This window comes from Gorilla gorilla, chromosome 21, assembly GCF_029281585.2.
Source record: "Gorilla gorilla gorilla isolate KB3781 chromosome 21, NHGRI_mGorGor1-v2.1_pri, whole genome shotgun sequence".
Classification (NCBI taxonomy): Eukaryota; Metazoa; Chordata; class Mammalia; order Primates; family Hominidae; genus Gorilla; species Gorilla gorilla.
Window position 1 is genome coordinate 9,757,671 of NC_073245.2, and position 14,114 is coordinate 9,771,784.

Here is a 14,114-nt window from a genome sequence, read left to right on the forward strand (position 1 = left end):
ACTCCACTCCATCCCTATCCACTCCTCTCCACTCCATTGCATACCACTCCACTCCTTACCACTCCTGTCTTCTCCATTCCACTCCGCTCCCCTCCTTTCCTTTCCAATCCTCTTCCAGTCAATTCCATTCCACCCCACTCCATTCCTTTCCACTCCACTCCACTCTATTCCACTGTATTAAACTCCACTCCATTCCATTCCAGTCCATTCCACTAAACTCCACTCTATTCCACTCCACTCCATTCCATTCCACTCCACTCTACTCCACTCCATTCCACTCGTCTCCACTCCACTCTACTCCTTACCATTCCATTCCACTCAACTCCACTCCATTACATTCCACTTCATTCCATTCCAATCCCCTCCATTCCTCTGGACTCCACTCCATTCGACTCCACTCCATTCTGCTCCCATCCACTCCATTCCACTCCACTCCATTCCATTCCATTCCCTTCCTTTCCATTCCATGCCACTCCTTTCCGTTACACCCCACTCCACTGCATTCCACTCCTCTCCATTCCATTCCACTCCACTCCACTCCACTCCACTCCACTCCAGTGGAGTCAGAATGACAGTTTGGGTGAAGCAGTATGTCCATGTAAAACCACTTTTCCAAACCTTGCAAATCCACAGTGGTGAAATGTGATGCAGTTATGGTCAATGATACTAAGCATAATATTTTTGGTGGGGCACCTGGTAAGAACCTTAAAAGAAAGGAAAAAAGTAGTTAAGAGGCATTGTCCATTAGCCTTTGCCTTTCTGCTTTCTTCTGCATGAAGCATGGTCAAAATGTTGGAGTCAATGCAGCCATCTTGCAAACATTCAGCAAAAGCACAGTCTAGGAATGTACTTAAAAAAAGACTAGAAATTGCCTCATACTTGATATCATTGTGAAGCTATTATAGCATTCCTTGATTTTATGTTATATAAGAATAATAAACCCCTAATTTATAAAAGGCAACATTTTTCATGTTTTATGTTTCAGCCTATTGTACTTGTGAATAGATTATGTGTTATAGATCAAATGTGATTTAGAAATATAGCCCTTTCTCCAATCTATCATTGATGGGCATTTAGGTTGATTCTGTCTTTTATATTGGGAATAGTGCTGCAATGAACATACGCGTGCATAGAGGATCAGGAAAGATAAACAATGGGTACTAGGCTTAATACCTGGGTGATGAGATAATCGGAACAAACCCCCATGACACAAGTTTAGCTATGTAACAAACCTGTACATGTACCCCTGAACTTAAAAAAAGAAATATGGTCTTTTCTTAAAGTTATAAAAGTGTTGTTTTCTTTCTTCGTTTTCATTTTCTTTAGTGTCTTCAGTTAAATATGAGGGGTTATCAATTATTTTAGGGCACCTTTATATGAAAGGTTATATTATTAAGTGAAGAAATGTAACTTAATAACTTTAGAAAGAGTATCATTTCAATTTTGAGAACAAACTAAAACCAAAAATTAGATATCTAGAATCTATTTTGTGCATATTTCTTGAGGTAACAGATCTGACGTTTTATTTTCTTGTGTGTTAAACTTCATCAACTATTTCTGTTTTTATGACTACTTTGTCTCTAGCTCCTTGACCAGAATAGGTAGAAGTAGGTACTCAATAAATACTTGTTGAAACAATAAAAACATGAATGTATCATTATTATTTACACACACACACACATAATACTCTATATTAGGGTGTAAACAATACTTTGGGGGAAGTTACTCAATTTCTTTTAGCTTGCCTGTCTTTTCGTATTTTTTAAAATTGAACGAGTTTTATTTCTGTCAGAATAAAATAAATAAAAGAAACTTCATCATTAATGATAAATTAGAAGAAACTGGAAAAATTAGGTGATTCTTTATTCCATGTATTATTGATCTTATAAGAGAAGATTATAATAGTCACCCGCTTTCAGTTTCAGCACTTTAATTTCCTTCATCCTTTTACCAAAATTAATTTTAGATTGATTAAGAGTTAAATGTAAATAATAAAGCAGTTGAAGAGCCAAAAGATAAATGAGAAGATTTTAGAATAAAATAATTTTGTAAGATTTCTGGGTGTAACATTAATATAAAAATTAAACACTTTCTTTAATAAAAATCTAGAAAAGGTGGCGGGTAATAGTGGACTGTACATGCACTGAAGTCTTATCTTTCACTCGAGTATTCTAGAAATGACAATGAAAACATAAAAACAGGCTGGGCACAGTGGCTTATGCCTGTAATCCTAGCACTTTTGTTGGCCAAGGCAGGAGGATTGCTTGAGGCCAAGAGTTCAAGATCCACCAGGCCAACATAGCAAGAACCTGTCTCTTTTTATAAAAAACAAACAGAAAAAAACATAAATACAAGTAAATTAATATAAAACCATGCTTAAACATATTTGATAGGAATATCATTGAAGCAGAGAATGTTTTTGAAAACATAACATTGATGAGATCAGATTGAAAAGATATTCTGAAACCTAGGAGGATTATGACAGAGTGCAACTGTAGGAAGTGGAGAAGGTGCTCTATCCACAGAGATGACACATGTTTGGAGGAGGAGATGCTGCGGGACCAACAACAGGAAATTAACTGGAATACTGAAGTAGAATGCTGCAGTTTGAAATGAGCATATCAAGCCTTTTCCATGAGACACTGCAACAGAGAAACGGAAAGTAGCGTCTGTCTCCAAAAAGCAGCAGTGGTGGAGCTTGGATGGCTGACATGCCCAGAACAGGTCCCAAGTAACATCACTAAGCAGCCTTTATCTCTAACTTCCTCTTACTAAAAATAGTGCAGAATATAAGAGAACAATAGCTCCCACTCTCTCCCTCATTAATTAGGCATGTAATTAATATATTCAAAAGGATAAGAGGATAGTACATCCATGAAATAAACCAGGTGCTCATGAAAAGGACCAGTATTGAGATATTAGTGATTAAAAACTTAACTGTTAAAGTATAAACTTTAATATGTATGTTAATTTTGTAATAAAGCCAGCTAGAGAGTAACTTATTAGGAAAAGCTGGATGGAAAAAATGCAGATTAAAAAGGAGGAAATAGAATAGAAAGTATGAAAAAATGTTAAGAAGTATGAGGAACAGATCAAGAACTTTCTAAATCAATTAAATAGGAGAGTGAAGAGGGGAAAATGATAGAATGGAGTGGAAGAAATCCTTAAACAAGAAAGAAAAATTTACAGAAATAAAAAAATGAGTTATCAAATTGAACCTGTCCACTAAGAGTGTGATAGGAAAAACAAAAACAAAGCAAATAAAATTGACTTCCAGATCCACTAAGATGAAATAGGGCATTTTTCCTAAGTCCTCCCTTTTACCTCTCAAAAATCCTGAACATAATACAATAAACAAGCATAGGAATACTCTGAAATGTGGAAAGAATACAGTGGACTACTTATAGTCCTCAAGACTTAAGGAACTCCGTGGGTCTCAGTTCTCTGGGTTTCCTTATTGTCTTGCATATATCCAGGACAGGTGCTACAAATATTCCAATGCAGAACAGAAAGGAAGCATCCTTCTGTGTCTGTTACCCCATGCAACAATATCAAAAGTTGAAATTATCCCAGTCCAGGGGGAGGGGATAGAGAGGGTTGGGCATAAGAAGTATTTGAAAAGAATGTCAGCTGAAGTAGTCCCAAATGTGGCAAAAGACAAAAACCTACAGATTCAAGAAGATGATCAAATCCAAATAGGAAAATCCAAATAAATGTATGCCAAGACACAACCTAATAAACTACTGAAACCTAAAGACAAAGAAAAAAATTTTAAAGCAAGCAGAGGGAAACAACACATTACTTATAGGGGAATGCCAATTTAAATGACAGTGGATTTTGCCTCTGAAACCATATAGACCAAAACTACTGTGGCACAACATTTATCAAGTTATTAGAGATATGACAAACCCACAGCCAACATCATACTGAATGGGCAAAAGATGAAGCATTCCCCTTGAAAACCAGCACAAGAAAAGGATGTCCTTATTCATCACTTTTATTCAACATAGTATTGGAAGTTCTGGCCAGGGCAACCAGGCAAGAGAAAAAAATAAAGTGCATCCAAATGAGAAGAGAGGAAGTCAAACTATCCCTGTTTGCAGATCACATGATCCTATATCTAGAAAACCCCATAGTCTCAGCTCAAAAGCTTCTTAAGCTGATAAACAACTTCAGCAAAGTCTCAGGATACAAAATCAAAGTGTGAAAATCACTAGCATTCCTATACACCAACAGTCAAGCCAAGAGCCAAATCAGGAATTCTCATTCACAATTGCCACAAAAAGAATAAAATACCTAGGCATACAGCTAACTAGGGAGGTGAAAGATCTCTACAGGGAGAACTGCAAACCACTGCTCAAAAAAATCAGAGATGACAAAGACCAATGGAAAAACATTCCATGCTCATGAATTCTTCCTAGAATGGATTGATTCTTCCTAGAATCAATGTCATTAAAATGGCCATACTGCCCAAAGCAATTTATAGATTCAATGCTATTCCTATTAAACTACCACTGACATTCTTCACAGAACTAGAAAAAAACTATTTTAAAATTCATATGGAACCAAAAAAGAGCCCGAATAGCCAAGGCAATCCTAAGCAGAAAGAACAATGCTGGAGGCACTGTGCTACCCAACTTAAAACTATATTATAGGGCTACAGTAACCAAAACAGCATGGTAATGGTACAAAAACAGATGCATAGACCAATGGAACAGAATAGAGAACCCAGAAATAAGACCACACACCTACAACTATCTAATCTTCAACGAAGGTGACCAAAAAGAAGCAATGGAGAAAAGATTCCCTATTCAATAAATGGTGCTGGGATAACTGGCCAGCCGTATGCAGTATATTGAAACTGGATCCCTTCCAGTTTAATATACAAATATTAACTCAAGATGGATTAAAAGACTTAAATGTAAAACCAAAAAATATAAAAACCCTGGAAGACAACCTAGGCAATAGCATTCAGTACATAGGCATGGGCAAAGGATTCATAATGAAAACACCAAAAGCAACTGCAACAAAAGCAAAAATGGACAAATGGGATCTAATTAAACTGAAAAGCTAAATTAAACTAATTAAGCTAAAGTAAAAAGCTTCTGCACAGCAAAGGAAACTATCAACAGAGTAAACTGACAACCTATAGAATGGGAGTAAACTTTTGCAAACTATGCATCCAACAAAGGTCTAATATTCAGCATCTATAAGGAACTTAAACTAATTTACAAGAAAAAACCCCATAAAAAAGTGGGCAAAATACATGAACAGACACTTCAAAAGAAGACATACACGTGACCAACAATCATATGAAAAAACCTCAACATCACTGATCATTAGAGAAATGAAAAATCAAAACCACAATGAGATACCACCTAACACCAGTCAGAATGGTTATTATTGGTTGGTGGGAGTGTAAATTCCTTCAACCATTGTGGAAGACAGTGTGGTGATTCCTCAAAGACCTAAATACAGAAATACCATTTGACTCAGCAATCCTATCACTGGGTATATAACCAAAGGAATATAAATCATTCTATTGTAAAGATACATGCATGCATATGTTCATTGCAGCATTATTCACAAAAGCAAACACATGGAATCAATCTAAATGCTCATCAATCATAGACTGGATAAAGAAAATGTGTTACATATACACCATGGAAAGCTATGCAGCCATTAAAAAGAACAAGATCATGTCCTTTGCAGGGACATGGATGGAGCCGGAAGCCATTATTCTTACCAAGCCAACACAGGAACAGAAAACGAAATACTGCATGTTCTCATTTATAAGTGGCAGCTAAGTGATGAGAAAACTTGGACACATAGCAGGAAACAACAAACACTGGGCCTTTCGGAGGGTGGAAGGTGGAAAAAGGGAGAGAATCAGGAAAAATAACTCATGGGTACTAGGCTTAGTACCTGGGTGATGAAATAATCTGTACAACAAACCCCCATGACACAAGTTTACCTATGTAACAAGCCTGCACTTGTACCACTGAACTTAAAATAAAAGGTTTAAAAAAAAACAAAAGCTTAACTGTAAATTCTATATCTGGTGACAGAATCTTTCAGGAATGAAGGAAAAATAAAGACATTCTTATACAAAGTAAAATGAAGAATTTGTTGCCAACAAATCTATCATTAAAGAATGGGTAAATAAAGTTCTCTCATAAGACAGCTAATAATAAAGACAAAGGTGTCTACACCTTCAGACAGAAGATCAGTATAGGGAAAAATAAAATTACTACAATATACTATACTTCCTATGAGTTTCTTACATAACATTTGATGGCTGAGGCAAAAATTATAATACCAAGTAATGAGGTGTTCAATGTGTGTACAGGAAATATTTAAAATAAATGTACCTTAAAGGTGGAGAGGTAAGAGACATAATTGTAGAAAAGTTCTACAGTTCACTTGAAGTGCTGAAATGTCTATGTCAGTAGACGATGATAAGTACCTTATAATACCTAGAGCTAACACTAAAAAAACTATACAAAGTGATATACTCAAAATCAATGGAAATAAATCTAGCCTAAGTCTAGACAAATAATAAATTGGCAGGTTTAAGCCCTGAAAAAACAATAATTACCTCAGATGTGTATGACCAAAATTCACCAATTTTAAGAAAGACACTGAAATAAATGAAAAAAACATGGTTCAAAAACATATTATCTACAAAAACTCATTTCAAATACAACGACTTAGGTAAATTAAAAGGATTAAAAAAATAAAAGTAACAGGATGAAAAAAGATACATGCAAACTTTATACAAAAATCAGGAGTGGCTATATTAATACAAGATAAATAAATTTTGGAGCAAAGAGCATGATTAGAGGCACAGAAGGACTCACATAATGATTTTAAAAAGTTAATCCACCAGGAAGACATAATAATCATAAATGAGTATTACCAAAAATTATAGCCGCAAAAAACACAGAAGAAAAATGTCCAGAATTGAGGCCGGGAATGGTGGCTCATGCTTATAATCCCAGCACTTTGGGAAACCGAGGCAGGTGGATCACCTGAGGTCAGGAGTTCGAGACCAGCATGGCCAACATGGTAAAACCCCATCTCTACTAAAAATACAAAAAATTAGCCAGGCGAGGTAGCACGTGCCTGTAGTCCCAGCTACTCGGGAGGCTGAAGCAGGAGAATTGCTTGAACCCGTGGGGCAGAGGTTGCAGTGAGCTGAGATCAGACCACTGCACTACAACCTGAGTGACAAAGTAAGACTCCATCTCAAAACAAAAATCACAAGATAAAAATGTCCAGAATTGAAAGTAGAAATAGAAAAAATCCACAATTATACTTAGGATTTTAACATCCAACTCTCAACAGTTGATAGAAGTAGTACACAGCAAGAATACAGAAAAACTGAACAACGCTATAAACAGGAATTCTCCAAACTCTTGGGAAATCATAAAACACACTTCTACATAATCCATGGGACAAACAGGAGGTCTCAAAGAAAGTAAAAATACGTTTGAACCGAATAAAAAATAAAATAGACTCTACCAAAGTATGTGGGCTACAGCTAAAGAGGTAATTAGAAGAAAATTTATAGCACTAAACACTTATAATAAAAAAGAAATATTCCAATAATCTAAGATCCTATCTCAAAACTAGAAAAAAAGAGCAAAATAACCCAAAACAAGCAGAAGAAATAAAATAATAAATATAAGAGCGAAACAAATAAAATGAAGAACAAGAAAACAAGAAAAACATAAAAAGCTGGTTCTTTAGAAATCAATGATATTGAAAAATTCTCAATTCACCAATATCAGCAACGAAACTGTGGCTATCACTACAGACCCTGGAACCATTGAAACTCTACACATTCTCTGCTGCTATCCTCAGTTCCCTGGCTTCACTACAAACACTTGTACCTCACATATCATTACCAGTGCAGCAGTCAGAATGCCAGCACCCCAGGCATCAGTGCTATTACTTCTCTGGAATACAGAGCCTTATCCCTTCCATGTGTGTCCATGCTTCAAGCCTCAGCTCTGAAGTTACTCCACAAGCACCACTTATTAGACAATGATGTCACTGCTACCATGAGCTAGACCAATGCCATGAGAGAACCCCTCAGGGACAATTTCCTGGTGGGAGTGAAAGAGATCAGGAGCAGCCATTACCACTGAAGGCTCAAAACAGCTCTTGTTGCCACCGCAGATATGCACAGTATTGACTGCTGAGGGCACTTGCAATTATCATCAACATTGAACTCAGCTGACATAGTTGCACCATCACTGTTGTCAGAATTGTAGCACCTCACCCAGCAAGTAACCTCACACCCACAAAGGAAGGACTTTCCAAAGCAAATCCAGCCTATAAAATCTGCAAGGGGTGATTATTTCATTAAATGCTCAAATATCACATAAGGAAACAAGAAACATAAAAAAACAAGGAGACATATCACCATCAAAAGATTACAATAATTTACCAGTAGCTGACCACAAAGAAATGGAGATATATGAACGGCATGACAAAGAAACCGAGTGACTTCAAGAAAATACAAACAATGCAATAAAAATCAGGAAAATAATAATCAAATAAAATTAGAAATTCAACAGAGACATTGAAGCCATAAAAGAAGAAATATTTGAGCTGAAGGGTACAATGAATGAAATGGAAAATGCAATACAGAGTATCAACAGCAGACTTATTTAAACAGAAGAAAGAATCTGTGAACTTATAGTTTAATTAAAAATATACAGAGGGGAAAAATGAAAAGGAATGAAGAAAGCTTATGGAATTTGTGGGACAGCATCAAAACAGCAAATACTCAAATTATAAGATTCAAGAAAGAGAAGACAGATAAAGGAGAAGAAAACTTATTTTAAAAAATAATAGCAGAAGACTTTCCAAATCTGTGAAAAGATATAAATATTCAGGTACAATAAGATCCAAGGTCCCCATTCAGATTCAATCAAACTACGCTGACATAATCAAACGGTCAAAAATCAAAGGGGGAAGAGAAATCAAAGACAAAAGTTTCCTGAAACCAGCAAGAAGAAAGAAGCATATCAAATATCAAATATAAGGGGATTTAAATAAGGTTATTACTAGATTTCTCAGCAGAAACCTTGCAGACCAAGAAAAAGTAGCATTTTTTTTATTCAAAGTGCTGAAAGAAAAAAAAAAATACCAATCAAGAATGCATTGCCTGGCAAAGCTATACTTCAGAAATGAAGGAGAATAAGGATTTTCTCAGAAAAAAAAAAGCAGAGGAAGTTCATCACCACTAGACCTGCCTTACAAGAAATGGTAAGCTGAAAGAACAGGATGCTAATTATTAACATGAAAACATAGGAAAGTATAAAACTCATTGGTAAGAGTAAGTACATAGCCAAATTCAAAATATTCTAATACTAAAATGGTGGTATGCAAATCACATATACTTAGTATGAAGGCTAAAAAATAAAACTATTAAAAATAATTATAGTTACAATAATTTGTTAAGGAATACACAATATAAACAGATGCAAACTGTGACATCAGAAACATAAAAAATGGGGGTGGAATAAGAGTATAGAGTCTTTAATGTGGTCAGAATTAAGTTGCTATCAGTTTAAAATAGCCTGTTATAAGTGTATTTTATATAAGCCTCATAGTAACCACAAGCAAAATCTATATCAAATACAGAAAAGATCTTTTTAAAAAAGGTTTTAGGCCAGGCGTGGTGGCTTATGCCTGAAATCCCAGCACTTTGGGAGGCCAAGGCAGGTGGATCACCTGAGGTCAGGAGTCCAAGACCAGTCTGGCCAACATGGTGAAACCCCGTCTCTACCAAAAAATACAAAAATTAGCTGGGCACGGTGGCAGGTGCCTGTATTCCCAGCTATTTGGGAGGCTGACGCAGGAGAATCGCTTGAACCCAGGAGGTGGAGGTTGCAGTGAGCTGAGATTGCGCCATTGCACTCCAGCCTGGGCGACAAGACTGAAACTGCATCTCACAAAAAAAAAAAAAAGGCTTTAAATTATGCCCTATGGATATCATCAAACTACAAAGGAAAGTAGCAAAATAGCAAGAAAGGAATGAAAAATCTACAAAACAACTAGAAAACAATTAACAATGCAGCAGTAGTCCTAATCTATCAATAATTACATTGAATGTAAATGGATTAAATTATCCAATAAAATCACATAGAGTGGCTAAATGAATTTTTTTTAAAGACCCAACTATATATCTCCTACAAGAGACTCACATCACCTTGAAGGGCACACATAGGTTGAAAGTGAAGAGATGGAAAAATATTCCATGCAAATGGACATCAAAAGAGAGCATGGGTAGGTATACTTACAACAGATAAAATAGATATTAAGCCACAAATTACATAAAGATACAAAGAAGGTTGTTATATAACGACAAGGGGTCAATTTATCAAGAACACATGCCAATTGAAAATATTTATGCATACAACATCAGAACAATTAGATACAGAAAGTAAATATCCATAGATCTGAAGGGAGAAATAGATGGCAATGCAATAATAGTAGGGGACGTCAATATGCCATGTTCAACAACGAACAGATCGTCCAGGCAGAAGATCAGAAAGAGAACAATGGAGTTAAACTACACTTTAGGCCAAATGGACCTAACAGACAGAACAGTAGATCCAAATGCAGCAGAATACACGTTTTTCTGAACTGCTCATGAATCAATATCCAGCATAAGTCATATGTTAGGCCACAAAACAAGTCTCAACAAATAAGAAGACTGAAATCACATCAACTATTTTTTTCTGACCACATTGGTATGAAACTAGAAATTAATGATTATAGAAATATTGTGAAAATTACATATATGTGGAAATTAAACAACATTCTCCTGAACAACTAATGCATTATAGAATAAATTATAAAGAAAATTTAAAACTATCCACAGACACACAAAAATAGAGACCCAACATACCAAAACTTATGGGGTGTAGCAAAAGCAGTTTTAAGAAGAAAGTTTATACCAACAAATTCCTTCATCCAAAAAAAAAAAAGAAATCTAAATAACAAACCTGCTTTACACATCAAGGAACTAAAAAAAGAACAAACTAAGCCCAAAGTTAGTAGAAGGAAGGAAATAACAAAGATCAGAACAGAAATAAATGAAATAAACACTAGAAGAACAGTAGAAAAGATCAACAAATTAAGTATTAAAGTTTTTAAAAAGATAAGTAAAATTGACAAACCTTTAGCCAGACTAAGATAAAAGAGAGAAGACTCAAATAAAATCAGAAATGAAATGGACACATTACAACTAGTACCATGGAAATACAAAGATCTTAAGAGGCTACAATAAACAATTGTACACCAACAAATTGGATAACCTAGAAGAAAAGAATGAGCTCCTAGAAACACGCAACCATCAAGACAGAATCATAAAGAAACAGAACACTTGAACAGATTGATAACAACTAAGGAGGTTGAATCAGTAATAAAAAGTTTACCATCAAAGAAAGGCCGAAAATCACATGGTTTCATGACTGGATTATCCCAGACCCTTAAAAAAGAACTAATATCAATTCTTCTTAAACTCTTACAGAAAATTGAAGAGAAGGGAATACTTCCAAACTCATTTTACAAAGCCAGCATTACCATGATACCAAAGCCAGATAAGGATACTACAAGAAAAGAAAATTACTGGCCAATATCCCTGATAAATATAAATGCAGAAATACTCAAGAAAATACCAGTGTACTGAATTCAGCAGCACATTAAAAAGATTATTCATTATGGTCAAGTGGGACTTGTCCCTGGTATGCAAGGATGGTTCAACATATGTAAGTCAATAACTGCAATGCACCACATTAACAGAATGAAGGACAAAAACCACATGATCATTTCAATAGATGCAAAAAAGTCATTTAACAAAATTCAGCATCTTTTCATGATAAAAATTCTCAACAAATAAATATAGAATGTACCTCAACACAATAAAGGCTTTATATGACAAGATCACATATATCATACTCAAAGGTGAAAAGTTGAAAGCTTTTCCTCCAAGATCAAGAATAATACAAGAATACTCATTCTTACCACTTATTTTCAACATAGTTCTGAAAGTCTTAGCCAGAGCAATTAGACAAAAGAAAGAAAGAAAGGTCATCCAAATCAGAAAGGAAGAAGTTAATGGTCTCTGCTTCAGAACACATGATCTTGTATAAAGAAAACACTAAAGATTCCACCAAATAAACCTGTTAGAACTAATAAAGAAATTCAGTAAAGTTGCAGGTTACAAAATCAATATGCAAAAATCAGCAGAATTTCAGTACAATAAAACAATCTGAAAAAGAAATCAAGAGAAACTATTTACAATTGGTACAAAAAATTCTTAGAAATAATTTAACCAAGGATATAAAAGATCTGTTCACAGAAACTTTGAAAACATTGAAGAAATTGGAGACACAAATAAATGTAAAAATATTTCACATTCATGAATTGGAAGAATTAATATTGTTAAAATGTCAAAAGTGGGGGATAAGACAGCCAACCAGACACAGCTGGGAGAAGTGCGTCTCCTACCGAGAGAAACCAAAATATTGAGTAAACTATCCCACTTTGAACAGATTTTTTAAGAGAAAAAACTGAAAGTTAATAGAGAGGTGACTCAGATCCAGAGGTGGAAGAGGAAGGAAGCTTGGAACCCTATAGAGTTGCTGAGTGCCAGGACCAGATCCTGGCCCTAAACAGGTGGTAAGGAAGGAGAGAGTGAAGGAACTGCCAGGTGACACACTCCCACCATGGACCTCTGGGATCCTAGCTTTAAGAGATCCCATCACCCACATGAACGTTTGAATTGACAGTGGGAGCTGCCTGGAGAGTAGGCAGATGCAGAGCTCAAGCCTGTGCAGAGCCCAGGTTTTGTGAGTGTGACAGTTGCAGCAAAACACAACCATAGGTGCCCATCCACCAAGGCAGGCTCTTCATCTTGCTCAGAGTGGCTCTAGCCCTTGCTGACTGCTGGGCAGGGAGAGAGCAGAGCTAACTTCCTCATGGGACCTGGGTGTGTCTGATCTGTGCACACCACTATCCAACTGATCCCGAGGCTCCACCCTGGCCACTCTTGTGTGCACACAGCACAGCCTCTACTGCTACACCTGAGTACTTTGCCAGTGGCCTGGAAGCACTTTGTCCCCCCTGGCACAAATGGTGCTGGACCACGAGGGACCAGAGAACAAAACCTTGGGCGTGGTCCCAACTCCCAAATGTTTGAACACACAAGTTGGAATATTGGGCTGAGATCTGTGGCCAGGGCCTGAGTAGGGGAGAAGCTCCCACTCTCAGAACACTGAGAAAAGTGAGGCATGGGTTTCTGGGCTGGTACAGGAGCTCAATGTGCTTCTCTCTACTAGACTGGTGAGGGAAAGGTGTAACCTGTTTGTCAGCCACAACATCTTCCTAAGGGAGCCTTGTGTCCGGGAAAAACTGACAGACCAGTGATCTGGGTGCAGAAGGCTTGAGACAAAACTAGCTGGTTGGGCCAGCTATGGGGCAAATGCTGGAAAGAAACCTGGTCAGGGAGCCTGAGCTGAGTGGTCTCCACAGTCATCTGCTTGGCAAGAAACCCTAGGTCGCAGGTGCTAGACCAGCTGCACACCCACAGCAACACTGCCATGCCCAGGATCCTCTGCCCTTGATCCTGAATCAACAGACCATTTGCAGATATACTTCACAACCCACGCTGACTCTGCCAAGCACAGAGAAGCATTGGGCCCCAGGGGAGCTGCGGGTCTCCTGGTCACCTAATCTTTTTTTTTTTTTTATACTTTAAGTTTTGGGGTACATGTGCACAACGTGCAGGTTAGTTACATATGTATACATGTGCCATGTTCGTGTGCTGCACCCATTAACTCATCATTTAACATTAGGTATATCTCCTAGTGCTATCCCTCCCCCCTCCCCCCACCCCACAACAGGCCCTGGTGCCATGGAATAGTATGCAGCCATAAAAAATGATGAGTTCATGTCCTTTGCAGGGACATGGATGAAGCTGGAAACCATCATTCTCAGCAAACCATCACAAGGACAAAAAACCAAACACTGCATGTTTTCACTCATAGGTGGGAATTGAACAATGAGAACACATGGACACAGGAAGGGGAACA